Source organism: Schistocerca nitens, chromosome 6, assembly GCF_023898315.1.
Source record: "Schistocerca nitens isolate TAMUIC-IGC-003100 chromosome 6, iqSchNite1.1, whole genome shotgun sequence".
NCBI classification, from domain to species: domain Eukaryota; kingdom Metazoa; phylum Arthropoda; class Insecta; order Orthoptera; family Acrididae; genus Schistocerca; species Schistocerca nitens.
In genome coordinates, this window is record NC_064619.1 from 560,315,858 (window position 1) to 560,339,455 (window position 23,598).

A 23,598-nucleotide genomic window follows, 5' to 3' on the forward strand; every position below is an offset into this window, starting at 1 on the left:
TCAGTCCGGAGCCGCGCGACCGCTACGGTCGCAGGTTCGAATCCTGCCTCGGGCATGGATGTGTGTGATGTCCTTAGGTTAGTTAGGTTTAAGTAGTTCTAAGTTCTAGGGGACTAATGACCACAGATGTTGAGTCCCATAGTGCTCAGAGCCAATTTGATTCTGATAACATTTTCGCTAGTAAATAAACTAATTAATGAAGGAGATTTGTGTGCATGATTTTTTACTGCTACACCAGGCAACTCCTCTAGCCGTACATACTTAGTGCGACCTGTGCGAACCTGAGGCGGGTCAGTGATATACAGCGCGTAAATTTTATGTTGACAGACCAGAATAACTCGAAAAATAAGCTTGACACGAAAAAATGTCTAAAATACAAAGTTGATTATTTTCAAGGGGGACATCTGCTGGTGCTAAAATTAGCCCACCCACCCAGCCCCCTGGGGGTGGGGCGGGAGACAACTTTAAAATTTCAAATGGGAACCCCCATTCTTCATTGCAGAATCAGATTCTACATAAAAAATTACGTACATTTTGTCTTAAACATTTGTTTTGATTCTTGGTAGTTGGCGCTGTAATTCAAGAAAATACATTTTCTCATATTTACTTGGGAAATGGTTACGGATAAATAAAAAATACTTATTACTTCGTAAATTTTGATTCACTAAACCTAAAACTCTCCATCTCTCCCCATAGGGTGTGGTTTGAGAGAGAGGAATTAGAGTTTTACAAATGCTGAAGGTTCGTGAGTGAGTTAGTTTTTTAGGTAATGAGTTCATTCGTTAGTAATTAGGATGTTTGGTTAGTTAGTTAGCTAGTCAGATGATTTGTTTGATAATTAAAAGTTGTGTGGCCTCATGACCACGAAACAAAAAAAACTTATCCGAATCTGCGGAAAAAATTAATGTTTGAGTCAACATTTGTAAAACTCTAATTCCTCTCTCTCAAATCCCACCCTATGGGGAGAGATGGACAATTTTAGTTTCAGCGAATCAAAATTTACGAAGTAAATAAGTATTTTTTATTTATCTGTAACCATTTCCAACGCAAAAATGAGAACATGGATTTTCTTGAATTACAGCGCCAACTGCCAAGAATCAAAACAAATGTTTAAGACAAAATGTACGTAGTTTTTTTATGTAGAATCTGATTCTGCAATAAAAAATTGAGGTTCCCATTTGAAATTTTAAAATTGCCTCCCGCTCCACCCTCAGGGGGATTGGGTGGCGGACTAATTTTAGCACCAGCGGATGTCCCCCTCGAAAATAATCAACTTTGGATTCTACACATTTTTTCGTGTGAAGCTTACTTTTCGAGTTATTCTGGTTTGTCAACATAAAATTGACACCCTATATATTATATGGGGGATAGACAAAAACACAGATACACCCAAAATACAACGCATTACCATACCTAATATGGTGTAGGAAACTCACTGACATTCAAAACAGCTTCCGATCGTCTCGGATTGGATAAATACAGGTCGTGTGTGGATAGCAACGACATGTTATACCATGCTTCCTGTAAAACAGTGGCAACTGCACGTAACAATGATAAAGATTAATAGCGATCACGCAACCTTCTCTCCGAAGCAGACCACAAAGACTCAATAATATTGAGATCTGGTGAATTTAGTGGCCAGGGGAGATGCGACAGTTCATCCTCGTGCTCACAAAACCAGTCGTTGGCGATGCGAGCTGTCTCAACAGCGACCTTCTCGTCTTTGAAAACAGCATTAACTTTGTTGAACGAACCATGAGATGGATCTTGACACCAAAAATGATCACTTGATCCTTGCAAATATTGCGAACTTACAAAATAATCATGGAACACATGGAATACCACGATTTGCCTACCCAATCACAGCCATGTTTCACTCTCAGTATGTAAACTCGACCAGAAGTTAAAAACAGTGCAAAACAAGACTCATCCTGTGCTGGCGTAAGCTGTCGCCGGCGCACTAGTCGGCAAAGATGAAGCGGAGATCAATCAGAAGGTGCTGGATCAAGCACGCCTATCACGAGAGAGGCCAGAGACATACTCACAAGCAACACGCTGCCAACGCCCTCTCGACAGCAAGTACTTAGGCCGCCGCCGCTGACCGGAGGGCCTCACTCACTCACTCACTCGCTCACCCAGTTTGGCGTCTGTCAGTTTACTCGCAGAGTGGGTTTAGTTCGTCGCAGGCTACGGCAGCACATAGCGACCAGATTAGTGACTACAACTGGACTACTACTGATGAGCTTCTACCACAAGTTACGTAACAAAATGGTTCAAATGGCTCTGAGCACTATGGGACTTTACTGCTGAGGTCATCAGTCCCCTAGAACTTAGAACTACTTAAACCTAACTAACCTAAAGACATCACACACATCCATGCCCGACGCAAGATTCGAACCTGCGACCGTAGCGGTCGCGCAGTTCCAGACTGAAGCGCCTAGAACCGCTCGGCCACTCTGGCCGGCGTTACTTAACACTATTCAGGTTAAGTAACTGTTCCAGTTCATATAAATAAAGAACCGTATTAATCCACGTGAGCATTTGTGTTGCAGAAAGAGGGTACTGGCCACCCATAACAACATCCTCTCCCTTTCCCCCTTGTGGAACAAGACTACACATCCGACCAAATGACTCTTCCATTGTTCCACAGGTCCAGCTTTTATGGCTTCGGCAATACGTTTTCCTATTACGGGCACTTGCATCATGGATGAGTAGCTTTGGAATTCCAGGTCGCCTTGTAATTCCCTGCGTACGGAGCTGCCTTGTGTTGTTTTGGTACCGACGGGGTCCGCGAGTGCGCCATTCAGTTCTGCAGTGACTTTGGCAGTTGTCCTCTTGTTTCTCGTCACAAACCCGTTCACTGACCGTCCGTCGCGGTCACTCATCACGCACTTTCGTCCGCGTTGTGACTTCGCGAATTATGTTTTTCAGCTTCTTCTATATTCGGTAAATATCTTCGATTCTGTACCTCTTGCAACAGCAAACACTTCGGCTACTTTGGTTACGGAAGCACTCACCAAACGGGTACCGACACTTTGCCCATGTTGGAATTCACTTAAGTCCGGCATAACGCACTCTAAGTACTCGGAATAGTGTTCTGTCGACGACTGATAGTTGCAGCGTGCTGAGAACGTGGCACAGGCGCCGTTCGTGATGAAATACAGCAGCGCAACCTGCTGGCTTGGCTAGCGTCTTGATGTCTGTTCAAGCAAGCAATTGGTGTTTCCAGATTTTGTCCAATGCCTGTATATTTTAGATGAGATCAAACTGTTATACTGTTCATCTCATACAATTTCAGGGACCTGTTAAATATTTTAATTCTGTTTTCTCCCTGATAATGTGTGAAAGTGTACTCCAAACGATATACACTATGTGATCAAAAGTATCCGGACACCTGGCTGAAAATGACTTACATGTTCGTGGCGCCCTCCATCGGTAATGTTGGAATTCAGTATGGTGTTGGCCCACCCATAGCGTTGATGACAGCTTCCACTGTCGCAGGCATACGTTCAAACAGGTGTTGGAAGCTTTCTTGTGGAATGGCTGCCCATTCTTCACTGCGTGCTGCATTGAGGAGAGATATCAATGTCGGTCGGTGAGACCTGGAACGAAGTCGGAGTTCCAAAACATCCCAAAGCTGTTCTATAGGTTTCGGGTCAGGACTCTGTGCAGACCACTCTGTTACAGATATGTTATTGTCGTGTAACCACTCCGCCACTGGCCGTGCATTATGAACAGATGCTTGATCGTGTTGAAAGATGCGATTGTCATCCCCGAATTGCTCTTCAACAGTGGGAAGCAAGAAGGCGCTTAAAACATCAATGTAGGCCTGTGCTGTAATAGTGCCACATAAAACAACAAGGGGTGCAAGCCCCCTCCATGGAAAACACGACCACACTATAACTCCACTATAACTCCACCCTCTCTGAAGTTTACTGTTGGCACTACACACGCTGGCAGATGACGTTCACCTGGCATTTGCCATACCCACAACCTGCCATCGGATCGCCACATTATGTACCGTGATTCGTCCCTCCACACAACGTTTTTCCACTGTTCAGTCGTCCGATGTTTACGCTCCTTACACCAAGCGAGGCGTCGTTTGGCATTTACCGGCGTGATGTGTGGCTTATGAGCAGCAGCACGATCATGAAATCCAAGTTTTCTCACCTCCCGCCTAACTGTCATAGTATCTGCAGTGGATCCCGATGCAGTTTGGAATTCCTGTGTGATGGTCTGGATAGATATCTGCCTATTACACATTACGACATAATAGAAGGGAGAACCGATAGAGGTACTCAGGGTACCCTCCGCCACACACCGTCAGGTGGCTTGCGGAGTATGGATGTAGATACGATCCTCTTCAACTGTCGGCAGTCTCTGTCAGTCAACAGATGAGGTCGGCCTGTACCCTTTTGTGCTTCACGTTTCCACTTCACTAAACAGTGGACCTATGGATGCTGAGGAGTGTGGAAATCGCGCGTACAGACGTATGACACAAGTGACACGTAATCACCTGACTACGTTCGAAGTTCGTGAGTTCTGCAGAGCACCCCATTCTGCTCTCTCACGATGTCTAATGACTAGTAAGGTCGCTGATATGGAGTACCTGGCAGTAGGTGCCAGCACAATGCACCTAATATGAAAAACGTATGTTTTTGGGAGTGTCCGGATACTTTTGATCCCATAGTGTATAGTCTTTTTCATAGCTCCGCTAATGACAGAGATGTGGATACGAACTTCACTTTTCAAAATGGGACCATATTAATTTCTATTGCTAATATAGTAGTTCTAAAAGAGACGAATTCGGCTAGTTTCGGAGTTAGTACAAAATTCAGAACTTGGGATTTATCTGTTCTAAACGTGAAACCGTTTCCTGTCTTCCGAGTAAGATCGGGATTTCATACGCAGATAAGAAAATACGTCATGTTGGATAAAAAGGAAATATTGTGTTGCGCGATAACGATATAAATGGGACACAGAAGAAATATAGTGCCGTGTCTAACAAAGATAACAAACCAGCGAAAGTGTAAAAAATTGTTACTCGAAGGGCGCTGGAATGCCGCACGGAGGGTAAGGAGAAAGCCTGCAACAAAATAGGTGTTCTTGCATCTGTTCCTCATAATCTTAGCCATTATCTTGAAAGTTGGACGTCTATGATTCTTCTGTGTGCATATACAAACTCTGAGTCTGAATTATTACTATCACCAGTAGCAGTGAGCGAGCAGTTGTCGGGGGAGTCGGAACTGGTCGGACGCATGGTGCGGGGGAGAGAAGCCGAGCGACATCCTTAGATGTCACGTCTTTGATTTCCAGTTAGTGTGTCGACGCAATCAGTTAGTGTGTAAACATAGCGGCACAACCAAGTGTCATTAGTATCAGTTTTAAACTAAACTTTTCTCCACTATCCCTCTCTTGTAATCAGACTCTCTCATCTGCGTCGTCGTAACTGCCGTCTGCTTCACGTCTGCTGTGCAGCGAGCTACGTTAATTTAAGTATTAGCTGTATTTTTCTTACATGTCACTTCTTCTTCCGTGTGTTTTTGCTTTTAGGAAGCTTTGTCGAGTGCTAGTAATAGTGTTCCATAGATTTCGTGTTTGTTTTGAATACAGTCAGAGTGTCCCTTTAGTCAACCATAGTGCCAGTAGTACTAGTGTTTGTTTTCTATACAGTCCAGAGACAGGTTGTGCTATTTTCATTGTTTTCTACAGGAAGTGTCTAGCAACCACAGTTTAGTCAACAATTAGCCGCCTTTAGCGAATTAGCAGTCTAGTTAAAAATTGATTAACTCTCTACAGTAAATTGATTTCTTAGGATGGATAGGATGTGTGACTGCTGTGTAAGGACGCAGGAGGAGCTGCCCACTGCTCGCGAACAGCTGAACGTGTCGATGGCCGCGGTCAGCCGTCTTCAGGCTGCTGCCTCGGAGTGTAGCGGCAGTGGGGAGACTGGTGCGTCGCATGGTACACCCCAGGTGTTACATGCTTCACCCACTGTCCCTACTGTCGAGACATCTTCGCGGGTACCGGGCGCCGTTGGGCCACCCTCTCCCCAAGGGGAGTGGCGGGTTCAGCGGCGTTCGCGGCGCACGAGGCGGAGGGTCAATGTGGAGGCTGGCCGTGTGGCATCGCCCGCTCTGCCTGTGAGTGGAGGTGTGGCCGCTCCTTCAGCAAGGTCCGAGCAGGCACACTGGGGGAGGGGTTTATTAGTTATTGGGAGCTCCAACGTTAGGCGAGTGATGGACCCCCTTAGGGAAATAGCGGAAAGGTCGGGGAAGAAGGCCAGTGTTCACTCTGTCTGCTTGCCGGGGGTCTCATCCGAGATGTGGAGGAGGCCCTGCCGGCGGCGATAGAGAGCACTGGGTGCACCCGACTGCAAATTGTTGCTCACGTCGGCACCAATGACTCCTGCCGTCTGGGTTCAGAGGTCATCCTCAGTTCGTACAGGCGGTTGGCGGAATTGGTGGAAGCGGCTACAAGGGTAGCGGAGTACGTGTGGAGTGCACGTGTGGATTTTTAGGTTAGAGAATTCCGTCCCTAGGCCCGACAAGACGCCACCTGAGACGGGGTAAGGTAGGAGTAGGCAAAATGCAACAGGGAATAACAATATTAATGTGCTAATAGTAAACTGCAGGAGCGTCTATAGAAATGTCCCAGAACTGCTCTCATTAATAAACGGTCACAATGCCCATATAGTACTAGGGACAGAAAGTTGGCTGAAACCAGACGTAAATAGTAATGAAATCCTCAACTCAGATTGGAATGTATACCGCAGAGACAGGCTGGACAGTGAAGGGGGAGGCGTGTTTATAGCGATAATAAGTGCAATAGTATCGAAGGAAATTGACGGAGATCCGAAATGTGAAAAAATTTGGGTGAAGGTCACGGTTAAAGCAGGCTCAGACATGGTAATTGGATGGCTCTATGGGCCCCCTGTCTCAGCAGCTGTTGGATAATTTGGAAAATATTTCGAGTAGATTACCCCACCATGTTATAGTTCTGGGTGGAGATTTTAATTTGCCGGATATAGACTGGGAGACTCAAACGTTCATAACGGGTGGCAGGGACAAAGAATCCAGTGAAATTTTTTTAAGTGCTTTATCTGAAAACTACCTTGAGCAGTTAAACAGAGAACTGACTCGTGGCGATAACATATTAGACCTTCTGGTGACAAACAGACCCGAACTATTTGAAACAGTTAACGCAGAACAGGGAATCAGTGATAATAAAGCGTTTACTGCATCGATGATTTCAGCCGTAAATAGAAATATTAAAAAAGGTAGGAAGATTTTTCTGTTTAGCAAAAGTGACAAAAAGCAGATTACCGAGTACCTGACGGCTCAACACAAATGTTTTGTCTCAAGTACAGATAGTGTTGAGGATCAGTGGACAAAGTTCAAAACCATCGTACAATATGCGTTAGATGAGTATGTGCCAAGTAAGATCGTAAGACATGGAAAAGAGCCACCGTGGTACAACACCGAATTAGAAAACTGCTGCGGAAACAAACGGAACTTCACAGCAAACATAAACATAGCCAAAGCCTTGCAGACAAACAAAAATTACGTGAAGCGAAATGTAGTGTGAGGAGGGCTATGGGAAAGGCGTTCAATGAATTTGAAAGTAAAGTTCTATGTACTGACTTGGCAGAAAATCCTAAGAAATTTTGGTCTTATGTCAAAGCGGTAGGTTGATCAAAACAAAATGTCCAGACACTTTGTGACCAAAATGGTACTGAAACAGAGGATGACAGACTAAAGCCGAAATACTAAATGTCTTTTTCCAAAGCTGTTTCACAGAGGAAGACTGCACTGTAGTTCCTTCTCTAGATTGTCGCACAGATGACAAAATGGTAGATATCGAAATAGACGACAGAGGGATAGAGAAACAATTAAAATCGCTCAAAAGAGGAAAGGCCGCTGGGCCTGATGGGATACCAATTCGATTTTACACAGAGTATGCGAAGGGACTTGCCCCCCTTCTTGCAGCGGTGTACCGTAGGTCTCTAGAAGAGCGTAGCGTTCCAAAGGATTGGAAAAGGGCACATGTCATCCCCGTTTTCAAGAAGGGGCGTCGAAAAGATGTGCAGAACTATAGACCTATATCTCTAACGTCGATCAGTTGTAGAATTTTGGAACACGTATTATGTTCGAGTATAATGACTTTTCTGGAGACTAGAAATCTACTCTGTAGGAATCAGTATGGGTTTCGAAAAAGACGATCGTGTGAAACCCAGCTCGCGCTTTTCGTCCACGAGACTCAGAGGGCCATAGACACGGGTTCACAGGTAAATGCCGTGTTTCTTGACTTCCGCAAGGCGTTCGATACAGTTCCCCACAGTTGTTTAATGAACAAAGTAAGAGCATAGGGACTATCAGACCAATTATGTGATTGGATTGAAGAGTTCCTAGATAACAGAACGCAGCATGTCATTCTCAATGGAGAGAAGTCTTCCGAAGTAAGAGTGATTTCAGGTGTGCCGCAGGGGAGTGTCATAGGACCGTTGCTATTCACAATATACATAAATGACCTTGTGGATGACATCGGAAGTGCACTGAGGCTTTTTGCAGATGATGCTGTGGTGTATCGTGAGGTTGTAACAATGGAAAATTATACTGAAATGCAGGAGGATCTGCAGCGAATTGACGCATGGTGCAGGGAATGGCAATTGAATCTCAATGTAGACAAGTGTAATGTGCTGCGAATACATAGAAAGATAGATCCCGTATCATTTAGCTACAAAATAGCAGATCACCAACTGGAAGCAGTTAATTCCATAAATTATCTGGGAGTACGCATTAGGAGTGATTTAAAATGGAATGATCATATAAAGTTGATCGTCGGTAAAGCAGATGCCAGACTGAGATTCATTGGAAGAATCCTAAGGAAATGCAATCCGAAAACAAAGGAAGTAGGTTACAGTACGCTTGTTCGTCCACTGCTTGAATACTGCTCAGCAGTGTGGGATCCGTACCAGATAGGGTTGATAGAAGAGATAGAGAAGATCCAACGGAGAACAGCGCGCTTCGTTACAGGATCATTTAGTAATCGCAAAAGCGTTACGGAGATGATAGATAAACTCCAGTGGAAGACTCTGCAGGAGAGACGCTCAGTAGCTCGGTACGGGCTTCTGTTAAAGTTTCGAGAACATACCTTCATCGAAGAGTCAAGCAGTATATTGCTCCCTCCTACGTATATTTCGCGAAGAGACCATGAGGATAAAATCAGAGAGATTAGAGTCCACACAGAAGCATACCGACAATCCTTCTTTCCGCGAACAATACGAGACTGGAATAGAAGGGTACTCAAGGTACCCTCCGCCACACACCGTCAGGTGGATTGCGGAGTATGGATGTAGATGTAGATGCGTCAGGCTGGAGCACCTCACCAGCCTGACATGACAGTTCCGGATAAAAACAAGAATTTCCTCGTAAAGCGTGTTCAAAACTGACAAATCGTAAGTTCTGAATATTGTAATTTCCCCGAAACTAGTTATGGATTTTGAAGAGTTCAATTCAGGTAAATCAGTCTCTTTTGGAACTAAGATACTAGCGCCAGAAATTACTATACTTCCATTTGAAAAAGTGAAGTTGCTACCAACAGACTGCAATTAATACAGCTATGAAAAGAACCTGCGCGTCGTTTAGTGAGGAGTTTTTTACAGCTTGACTGTGTGAAAACAGAATCAAGATATTTTAAAGGGTCCAAGAGATGTTTGAGGTAAACTGTTGCTAGCGCGTGACGCGATAAAGTAAAATGGTCATCAGTCCGGAGATTGTTTTGAACTCTACAGTGCTGTACTAGATATGCTCCTGTTGGAGGTGATGTGTCATTGCCGTCTTCCGATCTTTGAGGTGACTTACCCAGCCAATTATAGGCGGACTACCAACTTAATGTGGATTCCGAACCACGATTCTAGTCCGCATTCTCCACATCAACAAACGTTGCCAGAGGTAAAATACACTCCTGGAAATGGAAAAAAGAACACATTGACACCGGTGTGTCAGACCCACCATACTTGCTCCGGACACTGCGAGAGGGCTGTACAAGCAATGATCACACGCACGGCACAGCGGACACACCAGGAACCGCGGTGTTGGCCGTCGAATGGCGCTAGCTGCGCAGCATTTGTGCACCGCCGCCGTCAGTGTCAGCCAGTTTGCCGTGGCATACGGAGCTCCATCGCAGTCTTTAACACTGGTAGCATGCCGCGACAGCGTGGACGTGAACCGTATGTGCAGTTGACGGACTTTGAGCGAGGGCGTATAGTGGGCATGCGGGAGGCCGGGTGGACGTACCGCCGAATTGCTCAACACGTGGGGCGTGAGGTCTCCACAGTACATCGATGTTGTCGCCAGTGGTCGGCGGAAGGTGCACGTGCCCGTCGACCTGGGACCGGACCGCAGCGACGCACGGATGCACGCCAAGACCGTAGGATCCTACGCAGTGCCGTAGGGGACCGCACCGCCACTTCCCAGCAAATTAGGGACACTGTTGCTCCTGGGGTATCGGCGAGGACCATTCGCAACCGTCTCCACGAAGCTGGGATACGGTCCCGCACACCGTTAGGCCGTCTTCCGCTCACGCCCCAACATCGTGCAGCCCGCCTCCAGTGGTGTCGCGACAGGCGTGAATGGAGGGACGAATGGAGACGTGTCGTCTTCAGCGATGAGAGTCGCTTCTGCCTTGGTGCCAATGATGGTCGTATGAGTGTTTGCGCCGTGCAGGTGAGCGCCACAATCAGGACTGCATACGACCGAGGCACACAGGGCCAACACCCGGCATCATGGTGTGGGGAGCGATCTCCTACACTGGCCGTCCACCACTGGTGATCGTCGAGGGGACACTGAATACTGCACGGTACATCCAAACCGTCATCGAACCCATCGTTCTACCATTCCTAGACCGGCAAGGGAACTTGCTGTTCCAACAGGACAATGCACGTCCGCATGTATCCCGTGCCACCCAACGTGCTCTAGAAGGTGTACGTCAACTACCCTGGCCAGCAAGATCTCCGGATCTGTCCCCCATTGAGCATGTTTGGGACTGGATGAAGCGTCGTCTCACGCGGTCTGCACGTCCAGCACGAACGCTGGTCCAACTGAGGCGCCAGGTGGAAATGACATGGCAAGCCGTTCCACAGGACTACATCCAGCATCTCTACGATCGTCTCCATGGGAGAATAGCAGCCTGCATTGCTGCGAAAGGTGGATATACACTGTACTAGTGCCGACATTGTGCATGCTCTGTTGCCTGTGCCTATGTGCCTGTGGTTCTGTCAGTGTGATCATGTGATGTATCTGACCCCAGGAATGTGTCAATAAAGTTTCCCCTTCCTGGGACAATGAATTCACGGTGTTCTTATTTCAATTTCCAGGAGTGTAAATGGTTTGCGACAAATAACAGCGCCTGTCAACGCGACGAGGGACGAGGAGATCGAATCCTCCCAGAAGATTAACGTCGAGGAGTCGATGTGCTGGCCAGACTGTATGTGGTTTATAAGCGTTTTTCCGCATCCCAGTAAGTGAATATTGAACTGGTTCCTATGTGTTCCGTGTCAGATACACGCTACGCAAACATTTAGAACACTTTCTCCCACTTATACCCAAATTTACTCTAGACCCATACCGAACGGTTCACTGCTTCCATCGTGGCGAGAGGGACAGGTGGGGGGAGGGGGGATGAATAAGAGACTGATGACCTTAGTTGTTTCGTCTGCTTCAAAACCCAATCAGCATAAGCAGTAAGCGACAGAGGAAAGTCCTAAGATCGACCAGGGACTGAACTCAAGACCTTTCGATATGTAGACTGGCACTCACTTTTTTCTCATCATCTTTCTTCCAATATGTTTCTTCTTCATTTATCGTCAGTAGTTCTGTGCAGAAGTCGCATGCCACATCTCAGATTCCATCGATGAAAACCTCACTCAGTTATTTTGTTTTATCACATAGGGTGCCCAGTCCCCTGACCAAACGCGCTGAGCTACAGTGCCCACTCTTAAAACTGACAAATTCTTTGTTCGGCCGAGATTTAATCGCGCTTAGATTGCTATGGGCTGACTCCTGAGAACAGGCATCTCGGAGACGACCAAAATGGTTGGCTCTTCTTGTGCTAATGTCGTGAGCATCTGTGGAAAGCGGTTGAAGGGCGGTGAAATCACAAGTATTCCAAAAGGAGTTGGGCGTCCACACCACTCCACTCCTCAACATAGAACGTGGATGTCGGAGGCTTGCCCACTCCATGAAGCAGGATAGGTGGCGATCTGTGGTAGGTCTGACATCAAGATACAATGCTGGTACGGGCACAAGTGTTTCTGAGCCGACCGTTCTGTGCACGCTGTTGAACGTAGAGTCCCCATAGCAGACGAAGCAAATGTCTTTCTGTTTTGACCCAACGACATCGTGAATTACGAATGCAGTGGACACGGGATCATCGAATCGGATCTTCGATCATTAGAAACCGGTCTCTTTGTCGAATGAATCACACTTCTTGTTACACCAGGTCGATAGTCGAGTCTGGATATGCCGCCATCTGTGCGAACAGCTTGCTCGAGACATGCACTGCAATACCAATGGAGACTGGCGATGAGTTTTGTGCTATGCACGACATTCACTTCGGCTTCCATGGGGCTTATGGCAGTAATCTAAGGCACCGTGACAGCTGTAGACTACGTAAATATTATTGCACGCCACTTGCATCCCTTCATGCTTTGTGTTCTCCAATCGCAATGATTCTCCCAGCTTGATAACTGTCCCTGTCACAACGCCATAATCATGCTGCTGTTGTTTTGAAGAGCATGACAGTGAACTCACGTTGACGTATTGGCCACCAAATAGTCTGATCTGAACCCGATGAAACACCTTCGGGACGGTATCGACCGCGAGTTCCGGACCCACAAATCACCAGCCGGTAAATTACAAGAATTGTGCGTAGACATCTGGTGCCATATACCTGCACGGACCTACCAACGACTTGTCTAAGCCATGCCATACAGCATCGCTGCTGCTATAAGTTCCTAAGGTGGCCCGACACGCTGTTCAGCATGTCCCCATGATGTGTTTTGGCCCACCGACGTATGTGTAACAACTCTATAATGGTTTCACTTGGCACTCACCGGCAGTAGAAATATGTATCATACGAACCAAAGTCAGTGAACTTTCTGTGTTTCTATCCTTTATTTAAATAATTACCAACGATATTTCATCCAAGATAACGTTGGAAGCTGAAGAAGTGAATTAAAATTTATGCTGCGGCCGGGACTCGAACCCGAGTTTTCTTGCTTACTAGGTAGATATGTTAAACATTACACCACCACAGCATTATGGTCAGCACATCTGCGGGAACTACGCAAGTCAAATACTCCCCCCCCCCCCCCAACACAAACTCTAATTCACATCTCCGCTTATATTGTCTCTACTACCAGGGCTCTCCGACATTGGCATAGCACCCCAGCATTGGACGTAATGGGGAAGTGCTGTACTACATGTGAAAGCATAGATCTTAAATTAAATTTTCCCTGAGACATTTAAGTCTAATTTATCTACGATAGCGTTGGAAACTGAAGAAGTGAATTAAAATTTGTGTTTCATTCGAGTAATTACCACTTACATGCTGAGACCATCCAGCATTGTTGCTGCCGTATCAGTTACGAATGATCACCATTTACTAACAAGGGAACCTCCCCATCGCACCCCCCTCAGATTTAGTTATAAGTTGGCACAGGGATAGGCCTTGAAAAACTGAACGCAGATCAATCGAGAAAACAGGAAGAAGTTGTGTGGAACTATGAAAAAAATAAGCAAAATATACAAACTGAGTAGTCCATGCGCAAGGTAGGCAACATCAATGAGAGCGTTGGCTTACGACCGCCGTGGTCCCGTGGTTAGCGTGAGCAGCTGTGGAACGACAGGTCCTTGGTTCAAATCTTCTCTCGGGTGAAAATTTTAATTTTTTATTTTCAGATAATTATCAAAGTTCAGGCACTCACACATAATCAACTTCGCTCTCCAAAATTCCAGGACATGTTCAGATTTGCTTGGACATATACAGAATTTGACGGTCTACGCACGGAAACATTTGAAAACGTAAAAAACATATGTTTTGACAGAGCACAGGGAAAACTGTGCGACTGTGAAACTGTTGCATTCATTTGTTGCCGTTTATGTGACAAACTCAATGTTTCATCACTTTTTTTGGAGTGATTATCACATCCACAAGAAAACCTAAATCGGGCAAGGTAGAAGAATCTTTTTACCCATTCGCCAAGTGTGCAAGTTAGGTGGGTCGACAACATATTCCTGTCATGTGACGCACATGCCGTCACCAGTGTCGTAAAGAATATATCAGACGTGTTTTCCTGTGGAGGAATCGGTTGACCTATGACCTTGCGATCAAATGTTTTCGGTTCCTATTGGAGAGGAACGTCCTTTCGTCTACTAATCGCACGGTTTTGCGGTGCGGTCGCAAAACAGAGACACTAAACTTATTACAGTGAACAGAGACGTCAATGAATGAACGGACAGATCGTAACTTTGCGAAAATAAAGAAAGTAAAATTTTCACTCGAGGGAGGACTCGAACCAAGGACCTTTCGTTCCGCAGTTGCTCACTCTAACCACGAGACTATGGCGCTCATCGGCTAATATTCTCCTTTATGTTGCCTATCTTGCACATTGACTACTCAGTTTGTATATTTTGCTTATTTTTTCATAGTTCCACACAACCTCTTCCTGTTTTCTCGATTGATCTGTGTTCAGTTTTTCAAGGCCTATTCACTGTGTCAATTTATAACTAAATCTGAGGGGGGTGCGATGGGGAGGTTCCCTTGTCAGTACAATGGTGTGCACAAAACCTGAGTCTCCAATAAACGTTAAGGCCGCCTCGATAGCTGAGTGGTCGCCGGCACTGTAGCTCAGCGTGTTCGGTCAGAGAGCTAGTTGGCCACTGTAATAAAAAACTGAGTGACAGGATCAACAACGAACTTGAGCGGATGTTATGTGACGTCCGCAACGACCAAACACAACGAACAAAATGAAAAAAGAAAAAGTTGTCAGCGCAGTGGAATGCCATGCACGGGGCAAGGTTCGATTTCCAGCTGGGTCGGAGATTTTCTCCGTTTGAGGACTGACTGTTGTATTGGTTTCATCATTTCATCCTCATCGACGTGCAAAACGCCGAAGTGGTGTCAGCTAAAAAGACTTTCAACAGGCCGCCGGGCTTCCCGCAGGTGGGGCTCCCAGCCTGCCCTCATACACAATAATTATTATCATTAAACCCTAAGAAGTTAAAGATCATCTTTTTTTTTTTCTTTTTCTTTTCTTTTCTTTTTTTTTTTTTTTTTTTTTTTTTTTTGGATCATCAGACTGGTTTGATACTGCCCGCCACGAATTATGTTCCTGTGCCAACCTCTTCATCTCAGAGTAACACATGCAGTCTACGCCCTCAATTATTTCCTGGGAGTATCCCAATCTCTTTCTTACTCTAAAGTTTTTTACCCTCCACAGCTCCCTCTAATACCATGGAAGCTACTCCGAGATGTGTTAACAGATGTTCTATTACCCTGTTCCTTCTGTCAGTGTTTTCTGTATATTCCTTTCCTCGTACATGTTGTAGAGAACTTCCTCATTCCGTACCATATCAGTCAACCTAATTGTCAACGCTCTCCTGTAGCTCCACATTTCAGATGCTCCTATTCTCTTCTTTTACGGTCTTCCCACAGTCCATATCTCACTGCCATACAACGCTGTGCTCAAAACGTACTTTCTCAGAAATTTCTTCCTCAGATTAAGGCTTATGTTTGATACTAGTAGACTTCTCTTGGCAAGGAGTCCCTTTTTGCCATTGCTAGTCTGCTTTTGTTGTCCTTCCTGCTCCGTCCGTCATTGGTTATTTTGCTGCCTAGGTAGCAGAATCCCTTAACTTCATCTACTTCGTGACCATCAACCCTGATATTAAATTTCTCGCTTTTCTCATTTCTGCTATTTCTCATTACTTTCGTCTTTCTTCGGTTTACTCTCAATCCTTATTCTGTACTGATTAGACTGTTGTGTGTGAGTTCCTAACGGACCAAATTGCTGAGGTCATCGGTACCTAAACTTGCACACTACTTAAACTAACTTACGCTAAGGACAACAAATACCCCCATGCCCGAGGAAGGACTCGAACCTTTGGCGGGACGGGCCGCGCAATTCGTGACATGGCGCCCTAAAGCGCGTGGCCACTCCGATCATTCCATTAAACTGTTCATTCTACTTAGCGTATCATGTAATTCTTATTTACTTTCACCCAGAACAGCAATGTCATCAGCGAATCGTATCACTGATATCCTTTCAACTTGAATTTTAATTCAACTCCTGAACCTTTCTTTTATTTCCATCACTGTTTCTTCGATGTACAGACTGAACAGTAGGGGTTAATGACTACATCCCTGTCTTGCACCATTTTTAATGCGAGCAATTTGTTCTTAATCGTCCACTCTTATTATCCCCTCTTCGCTCTTGTATATATCTTATATTACCCGTCCCTCTCTAAAGCTTACCCCTATTTTTCTCAGAATTTCAAACAACTTGCACCAGTTTACATTGCAGAATGATTTTTCTAGGTCGACAAATCCTATGAACGAGTCTGGATTTTTCTTTAGTCTTGTTTCCATTATCAGCCGCAATGTCAGAATTGCCTCTCTGGTGCCTTTACCTTTCCTAAAGCCAAATTGATCCTCATCCAACACATCCTCCATTTTCTTTTGCATTCTTCTGTATATTATTCTTGTCAGCGACTTGGATGCATGAGCTACTAAACTGATTGTGCGATGATTCTCGTACTTGTCAGTTCTTGCAGTCTTCGGAACTGTGTGGATGATATTTTTCCGGAAGTCAGATGGTACATCGTCAGACTCATATAAACTACACACCAACATAAATACTCGTTTTGTTGCCACTTCCCCCCAATGGTTTTACAAATTCTGATGGAATGTTATCTATCTCTTCTGACCTTTTTGAAATTAAGTCCTCCATAGCTCTCTTAAATTCTAATACTGGATCCCATATCTCTTCTAAATCGACTCCTGTTTCTTCTTCCATCACATTACACATATCTTTCCCCTCATATAGGCCTTCAGTGTACTCCTTCCACCTATCCGCTCTCTCCTTTGCATTTAACAGTGGAATTCCCGTTGCACTCTTAACGTTACCACCATTGCTTTTAATTTCACAGATGGTTGTTTTGACTTTCCTATATGCTGAATCAGTTCTTCCGTCAATCATCACTTTTTCAATTTCTTTCCCTTTTTCTTCATGCAGCCATTTCGTCTTAGCTTCCCTGCACTTGCTATTTATTTCATTCCTCAGCCACTTCTATTTCTGCATTCCTTAATTTCCCTGTTCATTTTTGTGCTTCCTTCTTTCATCGACGAACTGAAGTATTTCTTCTGTTACTCATGATTTCTTCGCAAGTACTTCTTTGTACCTATGTTTTTCTTTCCAACTTCTTTGATTGACCTTTTTAAAGATGCCCATTCCTCTTCAACTGTACTCTCTACTGACCTATTCCTTATTGCTATATCTATAAACTTAGAGAACTTCAAGCGTATCTCGTCATTCCCTAGTAATTCCGTATCTCATTTCTTTGGGTATTGATTCTTCCTGACTAATCTCTTAAACGTCAGCCTACTCTTCATCACTACTACATTGTGACCTGAGTCTATATCTTCTCCTGGGTTCACCTTACAATCCAGTATCTGATTTTGGTATCTCCGTCTGACCATGAGAGAATCTAACTGAAATATTCCAATATCACCCAGCCTTTTCCAACTATATCCCCTCCTCTTGTGGTTCTTGAACAGAGTATTCACTATTACTACCCGAAATTTATTACAGAACTCCAATAGCCTTTCTCCTCTCTCATTCTTTGTCCCAAGTCCATATTCTATTGTAACCTTTTCTTCTGCTCCTTCCCCTACAACTGTGTTCCAGTCCCCCATGATTATTACATTTTTTTTCTCACTTTACGTACTGTATTACCCTGTGAATACCCTCACATACTTTCTCTATCTCTTCATCTTCAGGCTGCGATATCGGCATGTATACTTGAACTATTGTTGTCATTGCTGGTTTGCTGTCGACTCTGAACTTTCGCAGTAACATACTCTCGGCCCTACCTTTCTATGCGTAACGACTCTTATTCCCGTCAGACAATCTTCTGCTGCAGTTGATATTACTCTGTACTCATCTGACCAGAAATCCTTGTCTTCTTTCCAAATCACTACACTGACACCCACTATGTGCAGACTGGGACTTAGCATTTACCTTTACAGATTTTGTAGCTTCCCTAGCGTGTTAAAGCCTCTAACATTCCACGGCCCAACTCATAGAACGTTATCCTTTCGTTGGTTATTTAATCTTTTTCTCATTGCCACCTCCCCCTTGGAAGTCCGCTCCCGGAGATCCGAATGGGGGACTCTTCCGGAATCTTTGGCCAATGCAGAGATCATCACACTTTTTCAGTTGCAGGCCACATCTCCTGTGGATACACCTTATGTGTCTTTAATGCTGGTTTCCATTGGCTTCTGCATCCTCCTGCCGTTGATTATTGCTGATTCTTCCGCCTTTAGGGGCAGATTCCCACCCCAAGGACAGGAGAGTGCGGTAGATCTCTGTCTGCTTGTCCGTCCGCTTTGACAAGGACGTTGGCAGAACGAGGATGACGTCTCATGCAGGAAGACTTCGGCACCCAATGCTGATTATTAAGCAGAATTTAAGCCGAGGCGGGTATCGAACGCAGGACCTAAGACGTTTTGATTACTAGCCAAACACGATACCCTAGACGCGGGTGTGAACTTCGTATCACGCCGAAAGGAAATAAGCGGACATTTAGTGAAACAGTTCCTCTAATTTATGAGAGTTCTAGAAAATTCTTTGAAGATATCGAACAGGAGAATTTTAATATTTTTTTATTTATAAGTATGCAAGTATAACATAAAATTCAAGCAAAATTACAAGCACTTCGCTCCCTATCTCTGCTTAAACCTAAAATTTCCAAATTTACTCTAGAGATAACATTTATTGGATTGTAGAAATAACTATACAAAATTTCTTAATTCTATCCTTAATAGATTCTGAGAATAAATACTCAAAAATATAATTTTCACGAAATGCAATTTAAATTTCAACCTAACGCTTTCTTCTCATGACACATCTTCATGACGCCTCGGATTTGCAGTCAGGGTCCTCTTTCCCCTCAATGTTTCTTTTCCACTTTATTGTTTTCTGCCTTCTTTACTTTATGTGGTCATCAACTGACTTATCAATTGCAGAGAGACGCTGTAAATCTATTTTTCTCAAGATGTCTTGAGTTAAATTTCCTATCTTAAAGGCCATTATCTCCGATTTCTTCATCTTCGCCACATTTCCATCATTAAATGCAAGAACTGCTTCATAAGATGCAATTCTGGCAACTGTAGCAGATGAGAAGATGGTTTTAGGCCATAGTTTCCATATGAGTGAATTTAGAGACTAATTCGTATTCTGGGCTTTGCCATGAACATTCTTTTTTACAAGTTTAGATCGACCAGAAACCTGTAAATGGGCTTGACAACATCCAGGATACAATTTGAAAGCCTCTCCTTGTGAGTATTAGGGGTTGTTATATCTCTAAGCCAGTATTTACTGTACTGTTACTTCAAAAAGTGGACGTGGCAGAAAAGGTCGCGTCACACATTTAAATATTTTCCAGGCACTTCGAGTGTGATTTCATTATTGAAACTTCGGGAACTTATTGTTCGTGACTTCTATTAAAAGAAAAAAAGCTGAAATTTGACATTTGAGGTCAGTTTCATGTACGTCCACCCTCACCCCTCTTAAAGGTAGCAGAAGGCGAATCACCTACCACAAAAAATTGTTGCTGTATTTAGGTGGTGTGCTTGCACGATTGAGACTAATCTTTTTGTTGGGCGAATACTACTATGAAAAATAGGATAGGCAACACAATAAATAAACATTAATCATTTATTAACATAAAATACAGTAGGACCGGCTTAAGAATTTCTGCAGAAAAACATTTTTGTACAAACATTAAAAACGTACCGAAATTTACGAAGACAGATAAAGATTAAAAAATTCAAATATTTTGCTGACATAATCCAAGAAAATGGTATGAAAAAAGCTGCTACAGAGGAAAGGGTATGTAAAATGGGAACGGAATATGGTGTCACTAAAGAATTTTATAATAAAAAATGCCTATCTAAAAATGCAAAAATAAAGCATTATAATACAATAGTGAAGGCAAGATGCACATATGCAAGCGAATGTCTGGCAGAAACTAAACTATGGAAAGTTGGAAATTACGTAATAATGATGAAATTTTTCTTAAGACAGAAACATATCACAAGTAATTAGAAAAATAAGACCAGTGCTTTTGGACACTTACATTAAACGCAAGGTAGTATCTTGACGGAAAAAAGATCTTCAAATATTTGTCAGATAAGGTCAACGAGTTGTACCTATGAAAAAAATTAAATAAGAGCTGAAGAAACAACTGACAGAGAAGTGTTTAGAGAAAAATATTGAATATGGAATGATTCGAAGGTGAGAGAGCGAATAAAACTGATCTGAAGTGGCCAGAAGACAGGAAGAAAGATCATAGAGAACAGTCGATAGTGGGAGAAAAGAAGGGAACAACGAATAAGAAACTGAGATTGACACGTGGTCCTATCTGAGAATAAATAAAATATACAAGATACATATTCGTCGTCAGTTTGATGGACAGACGTGACACTGATGTAAAATATATGAAAATTGTTCTCAGTCATGACTAAATAATTTAATAGTTTAGTTTGGACTGCTGTTAATTTGTAGTTCAGGCTCATAATGTGATAAATACTTAAAGACACACTATTAACTAGCCAATAATCACTCACTGATAGTTGCTGGGCTACCGTAGATTGGCGACAACTGTGGCAGTTTCTTTGGCGACTGTGGCGGTTTCTTTGGCGACTCGCCAGTAACTGGAACTGGTTGGTAACTTAAATTGGCCTGCAAATGACCAGTAACTTGAACACTGGAATTGATCTGCAAGTGGTCAGTAATCGCATGGTAACTCGAGCTTTTTGGCAGGGGACTGAGCGGAGGTGTGTGGCCACTTTTATCTGCGATCAGTGGGTGAATTCTCATCTGCGTTCTATTTGACGAAAAATAGGAAATAGCCTGTGGTTTCAGTAGCGGGACATAACTAGCGGGAGATAGATTGAACTATTTTAATATTATGTGGTGGAAGCGTAATAAGTTTCCTGTTACGTGTGCCATCCTTGTGGTGACTGATCGATATTCCCCGGTGCCACTCTGGAGAATATCCGGCTGAAGGTGCCGTCTGTGGTAATACCTGTGTACCTTATGTGACGGTATTCATTGCAGTATCCAACGGCCCTACCAAAAAAACAGTAAAAGATCTCGGTATAGTCTTATATGAGCGTCTTATATGCAGGAAGTCTTTCTTGGTTGGAAGCAGTCCAAAAATCTGGAAAAAATTTCCTACCTCGAATGTAACGAAAATACTAGAGTCTTTAGTCATAGCACATATTTAATAGTGTAATGCAGTTTAGTATTGCAAAAATAACTCAAGCTCCACACTACTCAAACTGCCTACGAATGTTTCTGTACATAATTTGTAATACTGGTATTTGCTTGTTTAATACTTTCTATGCTTTATTAGGATGTATGTGATCACATAGGCGAACTGACTTTTTCAGTGTCTTTTTGCTTTCTTTTTTGCAGGTGTGTGCCATACTGAGCTCCTGCCTGCTTGGTCAGTTACTGGCTTCTGTGTTTGATACCGCCTGTTCCTTGGGTATCTGTAAGTAGCTACAACAACACAATGATTAAACATTTCTGACAGAATGAAACTGTCTGATTGCACAGGACTCGAACCCGGAATTTTGTCGTTCATTCAGACGACCGAGTAAAATTTTAAAGTAATAGGATTACTCACACATCTGCAAACAACAGCTGTGCATTCACGACAAGATTTTAGCTTTACCTGCTGTTATCAATATAGCTTCCGTCTCGTCATTACCAGCGCTTTCGCTCTCTCGAACTGTGAACCAGAATCTCTGTCGCGTTGTTAGCTTTTTTCAACCCTATCTATCGCTCCTTTCTTCCTTCCATCTCACATGCTAATCTTACTCTTTCGTTCATTACCCTTTCCTCTGACCAGTCAATTCCTTGTCATCTTCTGATTCCTTCTATACCGTTGCATACGTTGGTCTCGACTGTCATTATATTCGATAACAATGTAACGAGGAAATTGCTTAACAGAGTAACAATTAAAGAGACATTTCTGAAATTACAGGTGCTAATAATCATTTTAAAACGTATTTTCACTGTAGAAATATTACTGCTTATGGAGCACAAAAAGCAAAAGTTAGATGCTGGCAGCGTAAGCTACGATAAAATTCTGTAATAAAGGTAATAATACATCGTGGTGGGATGGGCTATGTAAAACTGCCTACTGTGTCGTATCGTCTTGTAAAGAGATATCCTGGCTGGGTAAACTATGTAGAACGTATCTATGGTACTCTGTAAATAAACTTCATCCAAAAAATGATTCAAATGGCTCTGAGCACTGTGGGACTTAACATCTGAGGTCATCAGTCCCCTAGAACTTAGAACTACCTACACCTAACTAATCTAAGGACATCACACACATCCATGCCCGAGGCACGATTCGAACCTGCGACTGTAGCAGTCGCGTGGTTCCAGACTGAAGCGCCTAGAACCGACCGGCCTGGTTTGAACCTGATAATACTTCTAGTAAAACGCATCAGAAAAAGTTCTCACTCGGATCAAGCAATGGAAAAATCACAGTGCAACATCTACTTTTATCATGAAAATCTACCTCGATATTAAGTAAGGATTTCATGGGATCATAACATATAGGACCTGGGATGTTTTTAAGTATTCCATTAAAATATCTTATTTGTGAAGCCTGATTGATCTGACTGAACATACACAAGAAAGTGCTCTCTACGACATAATGTACATGCATGGTCCTAACTTAAAATAAAAATAAATTTGCCAATGCATCAACTGTGAATAGTTAACCCTTCACAGAGTACATATATTATTGCGCAGGACATAATGGTTTGGTTCATGAATATGTACACAAAGACACATGGGGTCTAGGATGGAAAGTAATGAAATAACATTATCTTTCATTCATTAAAAAAAAGAAGTTATTCTTCGCTACCGATGACGGCTACCATGCCTACTGCATATTCAGCGGAGAACTCATGGCTCAACACTAAGCATATGACAGTAAATTACATATCACAAAGACAAAACAAAAATCACCTACACAAGTACGTAGTCATTCTACTATGGAAGTTTAGATCTACCAATGCTTAACAAGCAACTGTATTTCGATTAATTCTGTGTATCATTCAGCTTAATGTATACATTGTATGCACAAAGAAAATTGTTCTGTTCCACGAGAAAAATCAACCTAAATTTGGAAACTTTCAAATTGTTACAAGACAGTTTTTCTGGAAAGTCTCACAGCATATGCAGTTTAGTAATGAAACTTCCATTTGATCGAAATAATTTATATCGAT